The sequence below is a fragment of the Diceros bicornis genome, chromosome 11 (genome assembly GCF_020826845.1).
Source record: "Diceros bicornis minor isolate mBicDic1 chromosome 11, mDicBic1.mat.cur, whole genome shotgun sequence".
Classification (NCBI taxonomy): domain Eukaryota; kingdom Metazoa; phylum Chordata; class Mammalia; order Perissodactyla; family Rhinocerotidae; genus Diceros; species Diceros bicornis.
The window spans coordinates 66,708,907-66,725,414 of NC_080750.1; positions in this window are offsets into that span (position 1 = coordinate 66,708,907).

A 16,508-nucleotide genomic window follows, 5' to 3' on the forward strand; every position below is an offset into this window, starting at 1 on the left:
TCCTCCCTGCTTTGGGGCCATGGGATTCCAGGTGGTCACAAAAAGCGAGTGAGGAAATAAAATATTTGCTAGTAGAAAGCAGAGAGGGTCATTTCAGACCCAGTTGTCACCTTCTCCAGAACAGAGTCATGACTGGGAAAGGAGTCTCCCTCTGCCTCTCCCCTGCAGCAGGAATTGGGGGGCAGTCTGTGTGGACAGGGTCCCAGGGCATCTCCACACCCTGCTCCACACACTGTGAGTTTTGTACAGATTTGTAAATAAACCGTTTGGTATTGCCTTCTCCCCCTCCCCGCCAGTGGTACTGCAGTTTAGCTTCATTTTAGAATGAGATAGCAGGAAGGATCAGACATGATGATGATGATGATGATGATAGTAGTAATAATAATAATAATAATAATGGCATCTAACACTTGGCACTTACTAGATGCCTGGCTGTTTTCTGGGCATTTATATATATATTATCTCACTTAATACCTACAGCAACCCTGCACGGTAGGTCCTTTTATTATCCCATTTTGCAGACAAGGAAACTGAGTTATAAATTTGCCCAAGGCCACACAGATAATAAGTAGGGGAACAGGGACTTGAATTCTGGCAGTTTGCTCCCAGAGTCCGAGTTCTTAGCCACTGCACTATGCTGCTTCTCCACATTCCAAACTAGGATACAAGTCCTAGGATAGTGTTTCTCAAACTGTGAGTTGTGACTCATTGGCGTGTGAGATCAACTTAGTGGGTGCCACCCAACTTTAATTTTTTTAAAATGGGCTAGAATAGAAAACAAAATATCAAAGTGATCACAGGCAATAATGCAGGTATTGTTCTATGGAAATTGTGTTTCAATTTTATATTTGAGTATGTATATTCTAGGTCAGCATGAAATGTCTTTCTTACTGGGGGTTGTAGTCACTTTGAAAGTCACTGCCCTGGAATGAACGTGGTGACCAGAGCTCCAGCCCCAGGGGAGCAGCACAGAAGCTGCTGTGCTTGAGAAAATGAGAGGCTGTGGCCATGCCATCCAGAACCGCCTGCTTCTGAGAAAAAGGGAGACAAGAGTGGCCTCAAAGGTATATTCTCACAAATTTACCCCACCAGCATCTCTGTCCTCCCATTGGAATACCCAAGGCCAGGAGGAAGGTCCATTCCCACCACTCTCTTTGACCAAGGAGGAAGGTCCATTCCCACCACTCTCTTTGACCAAACGCCTGCAGTTACCATTCATCCCCTGATAAACCACATAGACTCATACCTTCATCCTTTGCACATGCGGTGCCCTCACGTGGGTTGCTTTTCCCTGCCTGGTTGAGTTAATTCTTACACATTCTTTTAAACTCAGCTCAGATATTAAGTCCCCTGACTCCGTCGTACCTCTTACGTGCTCTGATTACTGTGAAACTGTTTACGTATCTTTCTCCTCTATTAGGCTTGAAGTTCTTGAAAATAGAAACCAGTTTTACTAATCTTTGTGTCCCAGGCAGTGGCGTCTTCAGAGTCCCTGCATTGGATGTGACTAGGGGCAGCAGTCTGGTTGAAAGAAAGGCCAGGGTTCTTGTCTTGAAGCTTCATTGGTGTAGCACCCTCTACTGTGTATAACCCAGAAAATATTGTCAATTGCACATATCGAAGAATGGAGGTGGCTGATCCAGATTATGCAGGAGACTAAAAATCGTCACCAGGACACCCCCTGGGCCCCAATGCCTGACCCTGAAAAGTGAAATCTCCAATTATATGCTCAGCATGAGGCCAACTTCCAAGCATCAAAAAGCAATTCCTACATTGAAAGCGTTTACAAAACAGAGACACATGTGGGACACACATGAAATGACCAAGGCAACGGTTCCTAAATTTTCAATTAATATCAAAATCCCTCTGAGAGCTTGTTAAAATGTACATGTCTTTGCTTTGGATGTTTGTAAGTGAAAATAATTGACCAGGCTTATCATCAAAGAAATATTATCTTTTGAGGGTGATGCCTCAGAACCTACATTTTGACAAGCCATTCTCCAGGTTTTAGGGGTGAATCATGACTACAGTGTGAGTTCTGTATATTTGAGAACTAAACCATTGGCACTATCTCCAAGGGGAAGAGGAAGGATAGGTTGCTGTCAACTGGAGTCACTGGAGAAGTTGTCACAGAGTAGACAGCGCTTGAGGAGCCTTTAAGGACAAGCAGACTTTGACAGAGAGGAAGAGGCAGGCAGGAGGGCCAGCCTGTTGATGTGGGTGTGGGAGCCATGAACTTTGGGCAGTAGCTGCAGCCACAGAAGCAAATGAATTCATCATTCAAGAAGAGTATATGAAGAAAGGGCTCTTGGGATTCCCCTAATGATGTGGCAAGATGAGGAACTGGGGTCAATGAAGGGCAGAGTATCAAAGGCATATTTTAAACCCCAGGATCTCAAACCAGTGGTTTTCAATGAGGCAAGTAACGCCCCCTAGAGGGCATTTTGGAAATGTGCAGCATCAATTTTGGTTAACACAAGGAGGGGGCACAGCGCTTTCTTTGAGTGGGTGGAGACCAAGGATGCTAGGTGTGCGCTAAGAGAATGTCCCACATCACGCTCAACTTCTGAATGTGAGAAAGCTGTTTGTGATTATCTAAGCCCAGAACATAACTCAGTTTTACATATAAACACAAACTCCCTTCCACCCCCACCCTAGTTTAAATATACACTGACTTTTGCAGGAATGCAGCTCCTTAGCTTCACTGGTCTCTGGTCTTTGCCCCTTGATCCATCTCATTCCTCTGTGCTCTCTCCTTGGCTTCTGAGTCTGATTCTTCTCCATTCACTCTCAGTCCTTGGACTTGATTCTTTTCTCCTACTCAGCACCTTTTCACAGACAAAAGGCTAATTTGTACCCACTCTGATAAAACTTAAAATCAAACCTTGAAATAGTTATACTGCTTTCAAGTAAATTAAAGGCATGCCAGAACAAAGTCCAAACTGATTTAGGGGAATCCAACAAAACCCAGGACCCAACAACGTAGAATTCATAATGTGTGTTATCAAACAAAAATTTTTCAGGCATGCAAATAAGCAGGGTAATATCACATTTAATCAGGAGAAAAATTTATGGAAGCAAATATAGAAAGGACAGCTATGATGGAATTAACTGACAAAGCTTTTGAAACAGCCACTAAAAATATGCTCCGTATATTCAAGATAGTAATGGAAAACATGGAAGATATAAAAAAGGCCCAAATGGAACTTCTAGAATAGAAAATACAATATTTGAAAAAAAAAATACTCTGGATGGTATTAACAACTGGTTGGTTACTGTGAAAGAAAACTCGAAGTTGAAGACAAAGCAATAAATACTATCTAAAACTAAGCACAAAGTGAAAAAGACTAAAGAAATGAAGAGGGCATTAGTGATCTGTGAAATAGATAAACTGTTTTAATATATGTGAAATTTGAGTCCAAGAAGGAGAGGAGAATGTGGGGGGTGAGGGGAGGCATAGAGGAGATGGAGGGAGCAGAAAAATATTTGAAGAAATAATGGCTGGCATATTTGAGATTTCACAAAAAGTATAAGCATCGTATTTAAAAATCCCAAGCAACTCCAAGAAGGATAATTTTTAAAAAAACCACACCAAGACACATCCCAACCAAACTGTTGAAAAACAGTGATAAACAGAAAACCTTAGAAGCAGCTTGAGAAAAAAGACGTTACATACATACAGAGGATCAAAGTTAAGAGTGATAGCATGTTCTTGTCAGAAAATAATTGTGATAGGCTAAATGTGCATTCTCAAATTCCTGTGTTGAAACCCTAGCCCCCAGTACTCAGAATGTGACTATATCTGGGGATAGGGACTTTAAAGAGGTGATTAAGTTAAAATGAGGTTGTACAGTGGGCTGTAATCCAGTATGACTGGTGTCCTTATAAGAAGAGGAAATAAGGACACAGACATGTGCAGAGGGAAGAGCTTGTCTGTACAAGTAGGTGGCCATCTGCAAGCCAAGGAGAGAGGCCACAGGAGAAATCAACTCTGTCGACATCTTGACTTTGAACTTCCAGCCTCCAGAACTGTGGGCAAATAGATTTCTATTGTTTAAGTCACCCGGTCTGTGGTACTTTGTATGGCAGCCCTAGCAAACTAATACAATAATGGAGCAAAATCTTTAAAGAACCGAAAGAAAAAAACCCGGCAATTTAAAATTATATCTACAACAAAAATATCCTTCAAAAATGAAGGTGAAGTAAAGACTTTTATCAGATCATCAATATCTGAGAGAATTCACTGCCATTAGACCTGAACCAAGAGAAATGATAACAAAATTTCTTCAGGCAGAAGGAAAATGCTATCAGACTTACATAAAGGACTAAAGAGTGTCAGGAATCATAAATATGTGGGTAGATATAAAACACATTTTTTCTCATTTAAAAAAATATTTAAAGAATGTACTGTGGGGTTTATAACACATAGAAGTGAAATGTATTACAACAAGTCACAAAAGATTGAAGGTGCAAAATGGAAGTGTACTGTTGTTAAGGTTCTTACACTATAGGTGAAGTGGTAGATATTGTTTGAGATAGAATGAGATAAACTGAGAATGTATATTGTAAGCCCGAGAGCAAAAACTAAAACAACAATGACAACAACAATGAAGATGACAACCACAAAAGCAAAGAGATGTAGCTAATAAGCCAAGACTGGAGAGAAAATGGAATATTAAAAAAAAAAAAATCCAGGGGCCAGCATGGTGGAGTAGCGGTTAAGTTCACGCGTTCCGCTTCAGTGGCCCAGGGTTGCGGGTTCGGATCCTGTGCATGGACCTACTCACCACTCATCAAGCTACGCTGAGGTGGCATCCCCTATAGAAGAGCTACAACTCTGCAACTATGATACACAACTATGTTCTGGGGCTTTGAGGAAAAGAAAAAAAATAAAAAGAGGAAGATTGGCAACAGATGTTAGCTCAGGGCCAATCTTCCTCAAAAAAAAAAAACTCCAAAATAAGACAGGTGAAAAGGAACAAAGAACCAATGGTACAAGTGTAAAACAAATAGCAAGATGTTATATTTACATCTAACCATATTGATAATTTAAAAAGTTTTTTTTTCAGTTTTATTGAGATATAATTGACATACAGCACTGTAAAAGTTTAAGATGTACAGCAAAGTGACTTGACTTACACATACAACCGTGCATCACGTAACTACATTTTGGTCAATGATGGACTGCATATGCAGTGGTGGTCCCATAGGATTAGTACCATACAGCCTAAGTGTGTAGTAGGCTATGCCATCTAGGTTTATGTAAGTACATAAACATCTACGATGTTTGCACAATGATGAAATTGCCTAATGACACATCTCTTAGAATGTAACCCCATCATTAAGTGACCCACGACTGTAGTGTGAAATAATTACTGTAATAAGTTTACTTAACATCCCTCATCTCATATAGAAACACACACAGGAAAAAGATGTTTTTTTCCCTGTGATGAGAACTCAAGATTTACTCTCTTAACAACTTTCAAACATACCATATTGATAATTACATTACATTTAAATGATCTAAACACTCCAATTAAAAGGCATAGACTGTTACATTGGACAAAAAAGCAAGATTTAGCTATTTGCTAGACACAAGTAACCCACTTTTAATATAAATATAAGGATAGGTTAAAAGTAAAAGGATGAATAAAGATCTATCATGCAGCCACTATTCAAAACAAAGCTAGAGTCGCCATATTCGTATGAGACAAAGTAGATTTCAGAGCAAGGATTATTACCAGGCATAAAAAGGGACAATATACAATGGTAAAGGAGTCAATTTATCAGGAGAAAACAACAATTCTAAATGTATATGCATCTACTAACAGAGCTTCAAAATACGTGAAGCAAAACCTTGATAGAACTGACAGAAGAAATACTTGACAAACTTGACCAGCTGGAGCATTATACACAACAACAGCAGAACATAGATTATTTTCTCAAGTGCACACAGAATTCATCAAGGTGGACTATATTCTGGGCTATAAAACAAGTGTCAGAAAATTTAAGAGGTTAGAAATCATACAAGATAAGTTCTCTGATCATGGTGGAATTAAACTAGAAATTGGTAGCAGAAAGATATCTGGAAAATCCCTGGGAAATTAAACAACACACTAAATAATCCATGGGTGAAAGCTCAAATCACAAGAAAAATTGAAATATTTTGAACTGAACAAAAATAAAAACACAATATATCAAAAATTATAGGATGCAACTAAAGAAATGTTTAGAGAGAAATTTATATCTTTAAATGCCTATATTAGAAAAGAAGGAAGATCTCAAATCAATACTCTAAGGTTCCATCTCAAGAATTTAGAAAAGGAAGAACAAATTAAACCCAAAATAGCAGGAAGGAAAACATAAAGGTAAGAGCAGAAATCAATGAATTAAAAACAGAGAGGCAATAGCTAACAGAAAGAGAATAGCCGATTGTCGCTCTGGATGAAGTAAAAACCACAGTGCCCCACGGGTAATGTTGAGTTTGGCTTCCTTGAGATGCAGAGTAATGCTTCTCAAACTGGGCACATGATATGCAGGGAGATGCAAAGCTACAAGGTAAGAATTGCACATCTTCCTAGAGAATCATTTTTAGTGGAAAGTTGGGGAAAAACATTGTTGTTTAAATGTAAAAATCAAATATAATAAAAAATGTACCTAGATTTTGTTATTGTAGTAAAAACACGGAACATGAAATTTACCCTCTTAACCATTTTTAAGTGTACAATTCAGTAATGTTAATTACATTCATTGTTGTGAAATAGATTTACAGAATTTTTTCATTTTGCAAAACTGAAATTCTGTACCCATTAAACACTAACTCCCCTTTCCTCCTCCCCCCAGCCCTTGGTAACCACCATTCTACTTTCTGTTTCTATGAGTTTGACTACTTTAGATACCTCATATAAGTGGAATAATACAATATTTGTTGTTTTGTGACTGGCTTATTTCACTTAGCTTAATATCCTCAAGTTTCATCCATATTGTGGCATGTGACAGGATTTTCTTCATTTTTAAAGCTGAATAATATTCAATTGCATGTATATACCACATTTTGTTTATCCACTCATCCATTGATAGACACTTGGGTTGCTTCCACCTCTTGGCTAATATGAATAGTGCTGATATGAACATGGGTGTACAAATATCTCTTCTAGACTCTTCCTTCAATTCTTTTGGATATACACCCAGAAGTGAGATTGCTGGGTCATATGGTAATTCTATTTTAAATTTTTTAAGGAACCACCACACTATTTTCCATGGTAGTTGCAAAAATGTGCGTAGATTTTTGAGGGAAAACCAAGGTTTCCAGGGATTCACTTGCTTATAAAGGGCTAGCTCTGTCTATACCCCCACAGACTTCAAGGATCTGTTTTCACTCTTCTCTGCCATTAGGCTCACCTTAGTGGAAAAGTTTGGGAAGTCTTGGTGTAGCAGTTAAAAGCATGACCTTTAGAATCAGTGCACCCTGGATTTATGAATACTAGATCTGCTATTAATTATCTCTGTGACCCTTGGTGAGTGACTAAGCCTTTTGAAATCTTAGTCATCAATTTGTAAACTGAAGATTCAATCACTACTATGGTTAAATGCTCAGCACAGGGCCTGGCACACAGCTAATGCTCAATAAATAGTAGCTGGTGATATTTATCATTGTTCTCTGTCGTGACACTGAAGTTGGTTTCCTCTTGCTCATGATTGTATTATCATAAAATCTTTCTTATGATAGACATTTTCAAATATCGATCATGTCCACTCTAATTCTTCAGGTAAACTTTCCATGTACCTCCAATATTTACTTGTATGTGATGTTTACAGATTCCTCAAATTTGTTTCATTCTGCTATAGACGCTTTCTAGTAGGCCCATATCTCTCTTAAAATGTGATGCTCACTCTCATGTACTGCTTTTGTGAATCCCAATGGGTTTGACCATTTTAGCAAACCATTTGGCAATACATAAGATGACCCTTAAAAATGTCCATACCCATTGATTTAGTTACTTTCTTTCTAGGAATCTATTCTAAAGAAATACTCTAAAACACAAAGCTTTATCTACAATAGTGTTCATCAAAGTGTTAAATACATTATAAAAAAATGCAACTCATGCAAATGTCTAGTAACAGGAAAATAATTTAAAAAGTATGGGACAGTTATACAATGGATAGTTATAAAGAATTTTAATGTTTTAGGGAGCTTGATTCAGCAGCCCATATAAATAAAAAATTTTATTATATAACTTTAAGTGGAAAAAAACAGTATATCAAATTATACATAATTCAGTAATTCTCAACCATATAAAATTATACAGGCATCAGCACATCAAAATGCTAATTTACATGTTTAGTTTTTCATTCTTTTGAGGTCCTATTATGTATTAGGTATTGTGCAATGTTTTGAGGATACAAATACAAACACACAAAAATTTTTATTCTGGAATGTCTTGCAATCTAGATGAGATAAATAGAGTTTTAAAATATTGTGATGTATTTTGATACATATATTGTCATGTAATGAAGGTATATGTTTTATGAGTGAAGCAGAGGATCTCACTCTTCAGTGGAGTGGGGGGAGGGAGAGGAAGCAAAGCAGGTTACACAGAGGGATGGTGTCTGAGCTGGCTTCTGAAGGAAAGCTAGGAGAAGGTCAGGCAGGCAAAGGATGAGAAGAAACGGGTGGGAGAAGAGAGTGGAGAGCCTTCCAGTCTGAGAAAAGCATATGCAAAGTGGGAATGCCAGGTGGCATTCTGGAAGTGAGAAGTAGCTCCCTGAAGCAAGGATGTATGGTAACAAGGGGAAGTGCCAGGAACTGAAGCTGGAAGGATGGGCAGGGTCCAGATTCTTCATGTGGCTGGGAATGGTGGGAGTTCAGGAGTGCGGGCTTGGTCCTTGAGTGTTATGGCAGATTCACAGCAGGAGAGCAACGCACTTGTAGTTAGGAAGGTCACCCTGACAGCAGAGAGGAAGAGCTGTGACTAGAAACAGGGAGGCTGCTGGAGAAGGTATAGGAGGAGACCAGGCGGGGTGTGGAGGAAAGGATAGAAATAGGAAGAATCAACAGAATTTGGTGACTGAATAGAGAGATTTCCAGGTTTCTAGCTTGAGCAGGTGGACAGATGGTGGTGCTATCGTTAAGATGAGAATATGCGAGGAGGGGAAGGTTCAGTTTGGGGCATGGTGAATTTAAGATGCGATTTCTTTAAATAATCTAAGCTGATTTCTTGATTATAATTAAGTTACATAACTTGCTTATGAGCTGTTTTTCATTAACACCATTAGGGAGTAATGGGGCTCGGTGTTTAACAACCAAAGCTGGGAGAACAATCCTGCTAAAAGTAGACATGGGCAATCTCAGAAGCAGTGACTGCAATAATATTCTAGCACATGATTGAGTTAAATTTAAGTCCTAGCTATAAATACATGTGAAAATATATGCTTGGATGTGGAGTAACTAATTAATGCTAAGTGGACTGCACGTTAACTTGCCTTGAGCATAACTTCAAATTATAATGTCATTGCAGTTACCAGGAATCTGTTTCATGAGTACGTGTTTAGTTTGCATAATGAAACTTGAGATAAAGACCCCACACTTCCCAGCCTCCCCTATTGCTAGGTGTTGTTGGTTTACCGATTTCTGGCCAGGAAATGGAAATAGTACATACAATTTCCAGGAAGTGCTTTTAATTGGAGGAGTGTGCCCTTTTTCTTCCCTTCCCTGTCTCTGCTGGATTGAATGTGAGTTTGATGACTGAAACTGGAGCAATCATTTTGGATCCTGAGGTGGAAATGGGAAAAGAGGTGTGCATGGAGGCATAAGAGGGTGGCAGAAGCCTGGATCCCTAACACCATGGGCACCAAACCTACGTTAGACATATAAAAGAGAAAGACTTAAACACTTTTTTTGAGAATCTTTTTTTATGTCAGTCACAATTGAATCTAATCATATTGGATTTAATTTCTCTTTTTTTTTTTTTTTTTTTTTTTTTTTTGTGAGGAGATCAGCCCTGAGCTAACATCCGCCAATCCTCCTCTTTTTTTGCTGAGGAAGACGGCCCTGGGCTAACATCGGTGCCTATCTTCCTCCACTTTATATGGGACGCCGCCACAGCATGGCTTACCAAGCAGTACTTCGGTGCGCGCCCGGGATCCGAACCAGCGAACCCCGGGCCGCCGCAGCAGAGTGCGCGCACTTAACCGCTTGCGCCACCAGGCCGGCCCCTTAATTTCTCTTTTTATTAGTAAGGTTTATATAAAAGCTTTGTCCTACCTATGTCCTGAGATTATAATAATGCACTTAAAGCACTGGGATGGTGGCTATGAATAAAAGGACCATAAAGCTTTTATTCCATTGGGGAAGAACTATACACCACCAACTAAAACAACAGGTGATGTATTCCATTTTTGTTGTTTGCTCGGGGCACAGAAGAGGGAGTAATTAGCCCAGGCTGAGTTAGAGTGACATTTGAGCTGAATCCTCAGCTTAAGGAGGCTACTGTCAGGTACTGAAAGGGTGTGAGGAGAGGGCATTTCAAGGATCATACAGCATGGGTAAAGGCAATTGTATGCACAGCTTCTAGGCAGTGTTCTCTGGAAGGCTAGTGTGTTTAGGGAACAGTATGTTATCCAAAGTGTCTAGAACACCGTATACGGTGGGATTGACAGAAGATGAGCCTGGAATTGGGACATTGGGAAAGGCCCTGAACGTAAAACTAAGGAATTTGGACTTAATCTACAGGTAATTAAGAGCCGTCAAATGATCTGCAAAGATAAGAAGTCTACTCAGCCTGCTGTGGCAATGATCACATAGTTCCGCATTCAGAACATCAGTCTGTTTCCAACAAAATAGTGAAGAAACTACCTATAGAAACACAATATATTGCAATTGTTTTCCAAGGGACTCAAATAATTTTGGGGGCAAGAGATGGGAATTGAGGGAAAGAAAGAAGTGAGGGAAGGAGAGACACAGAGAGAGAGAGAGAGAGGGAGGAAGAGAGAGAGAGATGGAGACAGAGACAGACAGACCAAGAGAGACAGAGAGAATGCATGCGTGTACACGTTCAGTAGAAGCTCCAGATGGTAGATAAGGGATAGAAGAAAGCCTGAAGACTTGTCTCTGAAAAGATTTCAAGAAATGGAAGGAAGAATCAAGATGAATTCTGAAAAGTTTAATTAAGACCATAGAACATTTCTGCCTTAGGGAAGGAGAAAACTGTCGCTACACTTATTTGTAATGAGATCTTCACACTTTCTTTCTCGGTCTATTTTTATGGCTTCTCAACATGTTAATGGTAATAGATGTTAAACATCTTTTAAGTGAGTTTCAAGAAATGTTATGTATAGTATTTATAAAATTTCACTTTTATTCTTCATAAAGACAGAAGAAAAATTTTATAATCTTAAAGTTATATTTTGTACTGGGGACAGGAGAAGAACTCAGACATGTAGCGTCTACACTGTGCCTATTATGTGGCTGGCACTTGGCCTACCCACCTCATTTAGTTTAATCATCACCATAGCCCTATGAGGTGGGCATTATTGCACCCCTTTTACAGAGCGATTGAGGGGCTCAGAGGTTGAGGACAGTGACCAGGTTGTTTCTAAGTGGCAGAACCAGGATTTGAATTCCAATCAGCATACTACAGAACCCATGTTCTTTCTAAAACACCAAGAACATTCTGGCTCTGCCTTTCACACGCTGAGAGAACCTGGGCAAGCTGTGCTGCCTTAATGAGGTGAACTCAGTTATGCTTTGAATTCTCGAAGGAGATGCTTCTGGAAACCTTGAAATGAGGCACACTGGTTACTGCAGGCCAATTTTCTCATGGGAAGGAAATATAACACTTATACAGTTTTTTTCGTGTTGACAATTTTATTTGGATCCCTTGAATCTATGCAGAAAAGAGTCTTCTGAAGCCACTTGAAACGCTCTGACCTCAGGGAGACAGGAGGAAAAACTGAGCAATTCTAAGACACTTTAGGTCACTGAATGTCTTCACATATAAACCATGTGTTTCGATGAAAGGTCAGGAGTAGCAGGCTCTCGATCTGTATGGGAAGCTTTAAGAACGTGAGAATGCCTTGTTACTGTGCTATTTTTAGTCAGTTTGTTTCAGAGGCCTTGAATATCTCAAATTAAACAGGATACTAATCTGCCTTTTTTAACATAAAATTCAAGCAAAGTATCTGAACACTCATGATAATGTGCATTTAATTTTCTTATTTCCTCTTCTCCATGGTTACTTCATGGAATTGTCATACACTCGGAGGTGGACATATAGTATTCTGAGTATAAAGCTCTGTTGTCAGGTCACAGGACCCTGAAGTAGAGATAGGATATGGTTGGAAAATGCAACATCTTGTATTGCCCTACTGTCCAGAATTCAAGAGTTCACACCTTCTGGGATTTATCTTTTCAACTGGAACTTCTAATATCCCTTTTTGCAAAGCTCTTTTGCCTACCAGCATACTGTCCATCAGCAAATATATATTTCCAACCCCGTGCCTCCCCTCCTGCTGGAATGTGCTCCTCTTACCTCCACTTGCCTATGCCCTGCTCTCCTTTCCTGAAACAACTCAAATCTCATCTCTGAGGAAGGCTTTGTGGTTCTTAAAGTCTGCCCTTCCCTCGGAATTTATAATTCTGCTACTTCATGTTGTTTTTAATCCTCTAACTTAATTTATTTGCCTCTAATTAAATTATTTGAGACCAAGGGTTATGTCTTATACGTCTTTGTATTTTTAGCATCCAGCACTTAGTTGGTGCTTAGTAAATGCTTATGTTACCGCACCAGGTCCATTTTTGCCTGCCACCCAGAAAGCCAGTCACCGAGACGACGAGATTGCAGAGAGAGAGGGTTTAATCACAAGGCAGCGAAGTGAGGAAAATGGGAGAACAAGTCTCAAATCTGCCTCCCCAGAAATAGGGACTCAGGGGTATTTATGGATTAGGGGGCAAGGTGGTCTGCAATGATTGGAGGTGAGGAGAGACGAGGTAATTGATGATCTGTGCAAACATAGTCAGGCTTCACGTCTCTTCGTAGGACACATGTTTACAGAATGGCAGCATTAACATGCCCTGAGGGTGGAGTTCCAACCTCTTGCCATCAAAAGGGCCCAGTTCATGGGTTAGTGGTCTCAGTCCGGCCTGAAGTGGACAAGGGGTTCAGTTCCTGAAAAAAATAGCTCAAACACCCATTACCATGGTAACCCAGGCTCCGGGGAGATGTCATCTATAGGAACCTAGTGGGAGTCAGATAGCATATTGCCCAAACAGCACAGTTAACAATGAGTAAGTTTATCATGCAGATTTAAGTCCTCACCTTCCATTCTGATAAGTTTCTAGGTAAGGCCATCCCCCTCTTCTTCCTGGTACAGGGAAGATACATTTACAAATGGAGATTTTCTTTACAAATGTAAATGTCTCCTATAAAGGGTAATCAGAACTAAGAATGGGCTTAGCACGATCCAGGTACCAGAAGATGTCTATGGTAACAAACTTTTCTGGGGGCAGGCCTCCCATCCCAAACTCCTTTGGTCAGTTAGTGGGGGTGGGGGTCAAAATGTCATTCAGGCAGAGACAAATTTTGAGTTGGCAAATTCCAATCCCTCATAGTTATTAGCTGCTTAATTATCAATGGCTGTTTGCTGGTTTCACTTATCGATGATTGACAGGTCCTGAGGCAGCTTAGATCATGCCCCTGGGAGAGCTAGCCCTTTCAGCCGCAGGCCAGGTAAGAGAAAGTGGGGTAAGACTCTCAAAACCTCGACCTCTTTTCTTTAATGACCTCCGTATGACCAGCTCTGGGCACGACCTTCTTACTTCTGGTTTCTGCTCCCCTCCTTCCCGACAGTTTCTTTTGCTCACACATTGCCAAGCATTGTCTTCTCCTGATGCCGATCTTTTCAGATCCTGATGATTCAGAACAGGGGTCTCTGCTGTTTCCTGGCCGACGGACCTGGTGTGCTCTGGATGTGGTCTCTGAAATACCGGGACATCAGCTTCTCTGGTTCTCTGAAGAACTGGCAATTATTTTGATGCCTGTATCTCATCTGTAAAATGGAGATAATAATTCATAGAGTCACGAGAAATTACTGACAGAGTCTGAAGATTTATTATAGTACAAAAAATATAATAAGCACAATAAAATGTGAGATCTTACCATCAGCTTCCTCTGCCTTCCTACACTTTCTCACACCACCCCTCGCAGTTCATGTCCAGCCTCGTTTATCTGTTCTGTCTGGATCTAAAGAAGGAAATGTTTCAGTTCTTAAAAATCTCTTGTCATTGTCTTCTCACTTGCTTATTTTCTGATGAGAAGTCTGCTGCTATTTTTACCTTTGTTTCTCTACATGTGTCTTTCTTTTCTGGCTGCCTTCAAGATTTTATCTTTATTTATCTGCTTCAGGTTCTCTGAGCTTCTTGAATCTGTGGTTTGATGTTTTCCATTATTTGGGGGAAAATTTCAGTTGTTTTCCCTTCATTCTGTATGCTACCTACAAGAAACACACTTTAAATATAAAGACACAAAAAGGTTTAAAGTAAAAGAATGAAAACAGATGTCATGTTAATTTTAATCCAAATAAAGCTGGACTGACTTTCTCAAAGGCAGCCTGTGACTGAGTCTTGCTTTTCTACCCAATCCAACTATCTTGACCTTTTATTTGGGGTGTTTAGATGATTTTATATTTTTAAATAATAGCTTTACTCTGTATGTAATGTGCCTTTTTTTCTCTAACTGCTTTCTTTATTTTAATTTTTAATTGTGCTAAAAACACATAACATAGAGTTTACCATCATAACCATTTTTAAGTGTACAGTTCAGTAGTGTTAAGTATATTCTCATTGTTGAACAGCAGATCTTCAGAATTTTTTCATTTGGCAAAATGGAATCCCTTTACCCACTGAACAACTCCCCATTTCCCCCTCCTCCAGGCCCTTGGTAACCACCATTCTACTTTCTATTTCTATGAATTTGAATACTTTGGATGCCTTATATAAGTAGAATTGGACAGTATTTGTGCTTTTGTGAGTGGCTTATTTCACTTAGCATTGCGTTCTCAAAGTTTATCTATGTTGTAATGTGTGACAGGATTTCCTGCCTTTTTAAGGTTGGATAATATTCCATTGTACGTGTATATCACATTTTGTTTATCCATTCATCTATTAATGGACCTTTGGAGGGTTTCCACCTCTTGGCTATTGTGAGTAATACTGCTATGTATATGGGTGTGAAAATATCTCTTCAAGACTCTGCCTTCAATCTTTTGGACGTATACCCAGAAATGGGATTGCTGGATCACATGGTAGTCCTATTTTTACTTTTTCAAGGAACCTCCATACTATTTTCCATAGCAGTTTGCACCATTTTATAATCCCACCAACAGTGCACAAGGACTCCAATTTCTCCACATACTTGCCAACACTTGTTATTTATTTATTTATTTATTTTTGATATTAGCCATCCTAATGGGTGTGAGGTGATATCTCATTGTGGTTTTGACTTTCATTTTTCTAATTATCAGTGATGTTAAGCATTTTTTCATATGTTTGTTGGCCATTTGGATATCATCTTTGGAGAAATGTCTATTCAAGTCCTTTACCCATTTTCTAATTAGAGTTTTTGTTTTTTGTTGTTGAGTTATAGGAGTTCTTTATATATTCTGGATATTAACCTCTTTTCAGATATGTGATTTGCAAATATTTTCTCCCATTCTGTAGGTTCTATGTTCACTCTGTTGATTGTTTCCCTCGCTGTGCAGAGCCTTTTAGTTTGATGTAATCCCATTTGTCTATTTTTGCTTTTGTTGCCTATGTTTTTGGTATTATATCCAAAAAAAATCATTGCCCAGACCAAGGAAGACTTTTCCCTATGTCTTCTAGTAGTTTTATGGTTTCTGGTCTTATGTTTAAGTCTTTAATCCGTTTTGTGTTGATTTTTGTATATGGTGTGAGATAAGGGTCCAACTTAATTCTTCTGCCTGTGGACATCCAGTTTTCTCAACATCACATATTGAAGAGACTATTCTTTCTGCATTTTGTGTTCTTTGCATCCTTATCAAAGATCAGTTGACTGTATATGTGGAGTTTTATTTCTAGGCTCTCTCTTCTGTTCCATTGGTCTGTATGTCTGTTTTTATGCCAGCACCAGGCTATTTTGATTACTGGAGCATTGTAATATATTTTGAAATCAGGAAGTGTGATGGCTTCAGCTTTGTTCTTCCTGCTCAAGATTTCTTTGGCTATTTGTGTCTTTTGAGGTTCCATAGAAGTTTTAGGATTGTTTTATCCATTTCTGTAAAGAATGCCATTGAAATTTTGATAAGGATTGCATTGACTCTATAGATAACTTTGCATAGTATGGACATTTTAACAATATGAATTCTTCCAATCCATGAACAAAATGTGTTCACTTCTTATACTAGCTTCAATCACTGGAGCCAACCTCAGGCTCTGGAATCCTATTTTAAGAAGGATTCTAAAGGGGCCAGCCCGGCAGAGTAGTGGTTAAGTT